The following is a 9761-nucleotide window of genomic DNA, read 5'->3' as shown; positions in this document are numbered from 1 at the left end:
CGGAAATCTCAACAGCAGTTGGGCCCATGCCATGGCCTCCAAGGCGGTGCTTCGCACGAGTGACGACGATGTAGGCCTCATCATCGCCCGGCTCCTGACGGTGCGGGTAGCGACCACGTCATGCTCTCATTGTTGTGAGCCAGCCTCCTGGACGGCGTGGTGACGAGGTGGAGGCGCTTGAGGACCAGCGGCTCCATTGGGCACAGCGGCTAGATCAGCTCGCTCCGAGGGTGGTGCATGCCCTGCGGTCACGCCCGCAGCGGGAGCGGCCGGAGAGTTGCGATTCACCCCAGAACGAACGACACCGTTGCGGTTGTGCCCTTCGGCCGGGTGGAGGGGTAGCGACAGAATAATCTCTCCACCCGTACCTCATGGAGTGTCACCACCGGAGTGCTGCTAACTCTATCCTTCCCTGGTGCCTCCTGCTCTTGTTTCAGCCACAGGGGAGGTGGTGACAACGCCGCCAATGTCGACCATGTTCCCCGCATCATCCACATCCCCGTGTGTCCCCGTAGCCCCCTCGGCGTCTGCGGCCACGTGTGATGGGGCCTTCGAGGTGTACGGGTGAGCTGCGGCACCGGGCTTCGTCTTGGGCGTCATAGTCGATGGAGCCGCTGATGAAAAAAATGACGATGAAGATGACATGGTACGCACGCTTCTCGGGTTCGCTCAAGCGCACACCCCCTACCTGTCACGCCAAAGATGTCCTAGGAAACCACGGACACCTATGGGGCCATGATCCCCTTTGTGGTTCGGCAGGGGGATGGGTAAGTTGCACAAAGAGCGGAGAAGCGTAACACAACACGGCAGAGATCACACAGGCAGTTTTACCCAGGTTAGGGACACCATGAGGCATAAAACCCTTCTCCTTCTTTGGTGGATTGATGGTGGATTATGGTGGAAAATGCAGCGCTCTTGCCCGGCAGGGTTGCCTCGGGGCAAGAGCAACTACGCTCGTATGAGTATGCGAGGGTCTGAATCCCTTCTATGGTTGCCATGGGCCTCCTTGTATAGATCAAGGGGTAACCACAGTGGAAAATCAATCTTTATGCACTAATTAGATAGCAAACAGTCCTATCATACCTAACTCTGCAGGCGGACAGAGCACATTAAATGTGTCGCTTAGTGTCACATCACAGCATGCTCGACACATCTTGCCGGGCTGTTTTGCCCGCTTCGCGCTGGCTTGCTTGACACGTCTTAGGACGGGTGTCATTTGGAGGTGTTTTCGGTAGGAAGTGGCTGCCATGTGGCAAGAAGCAGACACCTAGTCACTCAGGGGCTTGACACCACACTGATTGATGACTTGCATCGTTGTGAGGTGGAGCGGTGAAGCTTTGGCGGGGCAGCCCGCCCTTGCCGTGCCCGGCAAGCCTGCCAGGGCGATCTGGTGGCTTATCTTATGGGAAACCCTCGTCCTCGCCAGGCTTGCGTACCCGGCAAGGGAGGTTTTTCCCTTAGTGACATCTTATCTCTCTGGCTTGACTTGGTCTTCTTGATCTGCACTTGGATTCTCCAAAGAACTGATCTCTAGTGCTTGGTCTGATCTCAGGTGCTGCAATCTCGTCCTTAGACGTGTGCACAGTCTGGGGAAGAGACCTAGGGTTTGTTGGCCTGACACATGCCAAGGATATAAGCGTAAAGAAAAAAATACTGCACTATTTTGCCCCCGGATTTGCTATGGAGGAGAAGGCGGGTGGTTATGCGCATGCAAAGTATTAGCTCAGTGAAATTGCAACTAATCCTCGGGTGATTTTGGTAATTAATAACAACACATATGGCATTGATCTAATGAACATTGATGATAGATTTCAGAAAAGATCAATGATTGGCATGGCAAGGACTAATGGATGTGGACCCCTAAAAATGTTTAGGACAATAACTGGCTACCCCAAGACTCTACATTTTTGGTTTAGTGATCCAAGATGACATTGAGTCCTTAGGAAATCCAATATTATTAAAAGGAGATGAAGTATTGTTGATGAGGTTGTTGCTCAAAGTGCTCAGTGATATTGCTCCAAAAACCCATCTATCCAAACCCTAATTCATCATTTCGGTCCCATCATTATCACTACTCCGAATCCACCGAGATGGCCATTCCATTGCCACAGCCAAAACTCTAGAATTCAGTTTGACCGAAATCGTTCTCGGTCCAACCGAGACGGCCTTGCCAAGCTTCCGTAACGAAGTTGCTTCATTTTAGAGTCAGTGAGATGAACCAATCGGAATTACCAAAACGAGGTCTTGCCTTAGCCATTCCACTTTAGTCCCACCAAGTTGGTATAATTTGTATCACCAAAAAGCCTAACGATCAAGTCTTTTGCACTAGTCGGTCTCACCGAGATTATCATATCGGTGCCACCGAGTTGGGTCAAAAGCTTGTAATGGTTGGATTTTCGGTGCTGCCTATTTATGCCCCTCCACCACCACTTACTCCCTAAGAGAGCCATCATAGAAAAACACAACTTCCACCATTCATTTTCTGGGAGAGAACCACCTACTCATGTGTTGAGATCAAGATATTCCATTCCTACCATTTGAACCTTGATTTATAGCTGTAGGATCAAAAGTATGTCTAGAGGGGGGTGGTTAGACTACTTGACCAAATAAAAATCTAGCCTTCTCCCAATTTTAAGTCTTGGTAGATTTTAGCAACTTAGTACTAGTCAAGCAATCAACCTACACATGCAATTCTAAGAGTATAGCAGCGGAATCTAAATCGTTGCATATGAAGGTAAATGGGAGGAGTTTGGAGGGAGAAAACGCAATGTAGACACATAGATTTTTCGCGTGGTTCCGATAGGTGGTGCTATCATAGATCCACGTTGATGGAGACTTCAACCCACGAAGGATAACAGTTGCGCGAGTCCACGGAGGGCTCCACCCACGAAGGGTCCACGAAGAAGCAACCTTGTCTATCCCACCATGGCCATCGCCCATGAAGGACTTGACTCACTTAGGTAGATTTTCACAAAGTAGGCAATCTCCATGCCCTTACAAACTCCTTGGTTCAACTCCACAATCTTGATGGAGGCTCCCAAGTGACACCTAACCAATCTAGGAGACACCACTCTCCAAAAGGTAATAGACGGTGTGTTGATGATGAACTCCTTGCTCTTGTCCTTCAAATGATAGTCTCCCCAATACGCAACTCTCTCACACATATTTGGCTATGGTGGAAAGATGATTTCAGTGGAAAGCAACTTGGGGAAGGCTAGAGATCAAGATTTTTGTGGTTGGATTGGAATGTCTTGGTCTCAACACATGAGTAGGTGGTTCTCTCTCAGAAAATGAGTAGTGGAAGTGTAGGCACGTACTGATGGCTCTCTCCCCGAATGGAGAATGGGTGGAGGGGTATATATAGCCTCCACACAAAATCTAACCGTTACACACAAATTTCTAAACTCGATGAGATCGAATAGTGAAACTCGGTCAGACAGATTCAGTTCAAAATGTGAACATTAGGCTTTTCGGTGGGACCGATGTGCTAGGGTTAGGGCATAACTGATCTCGGTGAGACCGATCACATGAACTCGGTGATATCGATTTCAGTAATAGGCAACCAGAGAGTTGGTCAGGCAAACTCGATGGGACCAATCGCTCATTTTGGTGAGACCAAAATGTTACAAAAAGGAAACAGAGAGTTTGCAATCCCATCTCGGTGAGATCGAGATCCCTATCATTGAGACCGAACTGATTAGGGTTTCTGGCAGTGGCTATGTCAAATAAACTCGGTGACGCCGGATAGATCAAATCAGTGGGGCCGAGTTTGATTTTAGGTTTAGGACATATGTGGAAATGAGAAAGTGATTGAGGGCTTTTGGAGCATATCACTCAGCATTTTGACCAAGTAAGCCATTAAGCAACACCTCATCCCTTTTAATAGTATTGGCTTTTCCTATGGACTCAATGTGATCTTGGATCACTAAAGTGAAAATTTAGAGTCTTGAGCTTTTGCCAATATGTGTCCTTAGCATTTTGAGGGGTTCACATCTCTAGTCCATGTCATGCCAATCATTGAACTTCCTGAAATGATTATCTTGAAAGAGTATTAGTTCAATGAGCTATATGTTGTTAAGAATTACCAAAACCACCCAGGGATTAGTTGCACTTTCAATCTCCCCCTTTTTGGTAATTGATGAGAACATATAGATTAAAGCTTCGACAAATGATAATAAGAATGAAATACATCGTCGCTTTGAGAAGTATGTGATAAGCAAGAGCCCCCCTAAATTTGTGCATTATTTAAAATTTTCTTTTGAATGCAAATGCACAATCGATTAGGATCATGGGTTACTCTTCCATGTCACATACATCTTGCTGGAGCACTCAAAATGATAGAATATAGAATATGCACTCATCACCAAGACAAAGTGTGAATGATCATACATAAGAGATAGAGAATATTATCATCCAAGCACAAACATTGAAGTATGGTATGATCAAACACATGACCATACAAGTATCTCACACATATAACCATAAAGTATCATCCAAGCAAGCAAACAAATAAGTAGCAAATAAGTAGCAAAACAGCCAAAAAGAAGCAAAGCTCTCTCTCTCAATGCCTATGATCTATACACTTCCTCCCTCTTTGGCAACAAGTTACCAAAAATCTTGAAAATGCATAGTGTTATGCGGCTCTCTAAGCTTGATCTTCGGGAGGTGGCGTGGAGAGGAGTCTTGCAACAAATGCATCCGAAGAGGTTGTAGGCACTGGTGGAGTTGCAACTAGAGGGGCAACTGAAGTTGTGGCTGCAGGAGCTGAAGTTGTAGCTCTAATGTCTGTCACTGGCACTGCTGCAGACCTCTGTCTTCTGGGCACCCTTTGATAAGCATCAGTGGTGGTCTTGTCACTCCTATCCTCAAGTTCTTCATGGATCTTCTCCATAGAAGTCTGAATCTCTGTCACCTTGACATACCAGTCATGAAGTTTTGTCTCAAAAATTCTTTCAAGACTCACTTGGTTCTGAGTCAGGGTGGCCAATCCTTTCTCAATCCTCAAAGTAGCTTGAATGAGATAGCCAAAATGATCTTGTTTGGACTAGAGAAAAACTTGAGATGCCTCTTCATCATTTGGCATCTTGGCTGCCTTCTCTGCTTTTGCTTTTGCTCTCTTCTCTTGAGCCTCTGTTGAAGTAGGATCTAAAGCATCCATAACAATTGTGTTGTCCTCACGATCAGGTCTCAAGGGAAGGTGCTCTCTATCTAACAGATACACGTCTTTGCTCATCTTGTAGTTGATGAGCATCTGAATGTGTGGAGCATACTCACATGATCTCTTTTGGTCTACTGCAGTTCTCTTGATGGTTTCAACTATCAAGCTCATCACCTTGAATTTTTATGGCAAATCAAATAGCTGAAGCAAGTTGATGGAGTGGCCTCTGATCATCCCGCGATCTCCTGATTTGGGTAACAAGGTATGCCTCAAAATGATGTTCATGGTGGCTAGTCCTGACAACAGATAGTATGCTAAGCCTAGCTTGTGTATCTCTAAGGCCTTGTCAGGTATCTCCTTGTACATGTTGGCCATGGAGTTGTGATCTTGCTTGCACTCGGCATAGACATCAATATCATCCTCAGCTTCTTCAGGGGCATTGATAAGCTTGGCCCACTCAACAACAGTAGAGTGCTACCTAGTACCTTCAAACATCCAAACAATTTTCCCATCTAGGTAGAAGTGAGCTGTTGAATAGAACTGCATGATAAGATCATCATTCCACTTGGTCAATTTTTGACTCACAAAAGTGTCTACTCAATTGAGTCTGAAGCTCTCATGTACTCTAGGAAAGTGATCTTCATTGTCATTAATATATGACCAATCGACCCATCTCATGTCACTGACTATGGGCTTCTTATCCAGGAGCACAATCTCATAGAAGTCATGTTGTTCCTTAGTGTGAAATATGTAGTCCACAACAGTTCTTCTCCTAACAGCATAAGAGTCTGATTGTCTCCACAATCTGAGACTTGCATCCTTTCTCTCCTTCATGTTTTCAGCCACTATATGATTATCATCATGACCAGGAATCTTTGGTTTAACTTTCTAAGCACTTGGGCTTCCTCTTCTTCTTCTTCCATTTCAGGCACTGGGGCCTTGTTCTTTTCTGCAGCAGGTATATTTCTGGTGGATCTCTTGGGTGTAGACTTTGAAGCTTGAGCTGTAGCTTTGGGGCAGGCTTGGGCTTTGATGCAACAGCCGTAGATTTGATGGCATCCCCCATCAGCTTCTGAGTCTTTGGTGCTGGTGCAGCATCTTCTTCTTCATCATCATCCTCATCCTTAGCTGGGTCTCTTATCATAGAGGATCTTCCAATTACTCGGGCCATGGTCTTCTTGACCCTTTCCTTTCTCTTCTTGCCCTCACCAGCCTCCATGTCCAAATTTGCCTATCGTGAGGAAATTGAGTGCCCCAAAAAATTGAGAGTCCAAATTTCCAACCGTTGCTGCGCTATGTGCCAGCTATCGTGTGGATCCTTATACTGACAACGTTCATGTCCAAAGGAGCATTTATGACAATTCATGTTGGGTTGCCTCTTGACTATAAATAGCTGCCCCCTACAGCCACTTGTTGGTTGGCTGCTCTAGAGAGATTGCATTTTTCATTTGAGAGCAACCCTTCCTCTAACGACTTTTTGAGAAACTTAAGTGAGGAAAAAACTAACCAGAGCCAAAGTGATTGAGCATCACCGAAGAGTTTGATCTATGTGATCCAACGCGTGTTATCTTTAAAGACTATCATTCTTCCAAATGGTTAGGCATCATGTTTTGAGCACCCCAAGAGTAATTGTGGTGTGGGGTGAACAAGTCTGTGAAAGTTTTGGAAGTCTACTTTGAAGACTTACCATGAATGATTGGGCCAGGTCACCTATGACCTTGGCTCAAGAGGAATACGATGAAGACTTAGTGTCTACGGAGTTCAATCTCAGCCGCCTCAATTAGACGTACAGTTTATACACCAACTGGAACTGGTCTACCAAATCATCGTGTCATCATCGAGCCTAGGTGCTTTCAGATTCCTCGCCCCTTTACTTTAAGTTATCCCACCGCTGAAGAATCTGTGATCTATATTCTGAAGAATTTGAACTAAAGACTTTCATCATGTTGCTTTTCATTTCTACGGTTCGTCTTTTGTATGCTTGTATGATTGCATGTTCTTCACTTGCATCTATCTTGTATGCATGCTCTATGTTTCTGTGATGAATTAGTCTCGTCCTCATTTCTATTTCTTCACTCTGATATTCGTCAAATTCATTAGAGTTTGACGAATTTCTAAGAATCTCCCATTCACCCCCCTCTGGGAGCAAACATGCGCTTAAAACACCCTACATAACGACAAGATACCATTTCCTCATGTTGTCTTTACAATAGTATGTACATCCCAAAATATGTGATGTATATTCTTTAGTTTTACTCTATTATTATCACAATTTTAAAAGTTTTGGCGGTTATACCCGTTGTAACCTTGTCTTATAACAGAACATTTACTGGTCGTAAATCCTTTTCGAATGAGCTATGTCATCAATTCGGTATTTTCCCCTAACAATGAGTGTAAAGAACATATAGAGATATTCGAGTGTTATCATCCTTACAAGATGAATAATGTTCTTCATTGGGTAAACAGTAAGCTCGTAACTTAATCTTCGCAATACTACATACTAACTAAACATGGGCATTTGTCACGGCCGGGTCAGGTTTCGGGCTAGGCTCACAAAAACTTGACTTCTAAAGAAAAACCCAAGTCAAACCTAGTGATAAGCTTGAAGCCTGTCCTGAACACTTGAACTTTTGTAGGTTTTCAATTAAGCCTGGATGCCGGCTGGAAAGCGTGAAACTAAAGGTCGAGGTCAACCAAAATTATATTTGAACTGGAAAACAAGGCCCGGTCCGGTGAGGGAGACAAGTCCAATCCCCTTTTTTGATACAGGCTGAGGTGAGGTTGCCCATGCCTATATTCAATCCTAAGTTACCAACAACACCCTAGAGTAATATGATTTGTGCACAACCATCTAGGTAGAACTTTTCGTCGAAAAGATTACTTCACATCCATTTCAAAACTACCTTAAATAAAATAAGAAATTAACTCATGGAGAAACAAAATTAGTAATTGCTTGCTTGTGTCAAAATTTGCTAGAAGGAACACAATTGTTGGAAACTCTTTTGGTTGCCGGCTAGAGTCTGGCATCGATACCGCCATGTGCCATGCACATCAAACTTGTCGATATCTTCCACTCTCATTCCCCGAATGGTGCGAAGTTAGAAAGATTGACCGACGCTAGAGAAGATGTTGGTTGAAATTCACCAGCAACCAAATACGCGCCCTAGAAATAGGCATGTCTAGTGGACATTCTACATTTTAGCAATGATAGAGAAGGGGGAAACCAGGAGCGTGGTCCGCCTTCGAAAGGGAAATAGAACATAGGAGCTACCAAATCCTGATGCATGATGAGCTCATATATATCGTTACTGAAAATCTTCCGGTGATCATGTATAAACACAAGCATTGGCACATTGGATTCACGGCATCTCAAGAACAAATCAATCGAACTAGACACTTTTGCACCACGTCATTCATGGCTTTTGAACGTTTTCCCCATGATTACACCATACTACTCATCACACAAACCAATCAACACAAGTAACAACAAATGCATCCTTTCCTTTGGAAGCACTCCACCATATAAGCATAGGAAAAAAAACCAAACATATGCCCCACACATTTTCCCCTCTGGACTTATTTAAACGAGATGTACCAATTCTCACATTTCCATCCCAAAATGCAAGTACTGACAACAGTTGAGAAACCGTGACATGACAACTACTCCCTCCGTCCGGAAATACTTGTCATCAAAATGAATAGAAGGGGATGTATCTAGATGTATATTAGTTCTAGATACATCCCTTTTTATCCATTTTGATGACAAGTATTTTCGGACGGAGGGAGTAGTATATTTTTCTACTTCGTTTTTTGTCAGTCAATCACACGCGCGAGAAAGAAGGAGGAGGATTAGCGCTGCGCTGCCCTGCCCATCCATCAAAGCCTTTTGACCTTTTTGTGGCCATGCATCATGGCATGCATGATTCACACTTTGCACACTTGTAGAAAACCGGAGGGGCTGCTTTTGCGGTGAAAGGAACCCCCGGCCGGCCCCGGGTACTATGCGTACAAACACCCATGATTGCGTCCTGATGCGCCTGCAGCGTCGCCACTCCTCCATCCATCCATCCATCCACCCATCGCCCAACGGCAGGGGCAGGCCACCACCATCATGATCGCCATCGGCCATGGCCATCCATCGCAGGGACAGGGCGCAAGGGCCGCAGCAGGTCGATCGTCTTGCCGCGAGCCAAGCTGCTGCTGCTCGCTGGGGTGGCCGTATGTATGCATGCAAGCAACACCAATGATGCTGATGCCCCATGCCATGATTGCGGCGAGCGAACGACCCCAGCGGCTTGTCCCCGTTGTACACATCAACAGGATTGCTTAATATCACGCAGGTAGCTAAGCCATACACACATGATGATGACCATGATGATGCATGGCGATGGCGGTGGATGAGGAATTGATGGCTGTAATCATGCGTGCCTGCATGCAATGCACTGCACAGAAAGAAAACAGTTGCTACTTCTCTCCACATTCCCCACAGACACGGATCGACCGTTCTCCTCCGCCGCAGCCCCTGGCCTGGAGCTGCCCATCTGCTCCTCACACATGCATCAGCATGGGCATGGGCATGCATGCATTTTTTTTCTTCGTTCGG

Source organism: Triticum dicoccoides, chromosome 5B, assembly GCF_002162155.2.
Source record: "Triticum dicoccoides isolate Atlit2015 ecotype Zavitan chromosome 5B, WEW_v2.0, whole genome shotgun sequence".
NCBI classification, from domain to species: domain Eukaryota; kingdom Viridiplantae; phylum Streptophyta; class Magnoliopsida; order Poales; family Poaceae; genus Triticum; species Triticum dicoccoides.
Note: the sequence above shows the minus strand (reverse complement) of the source record.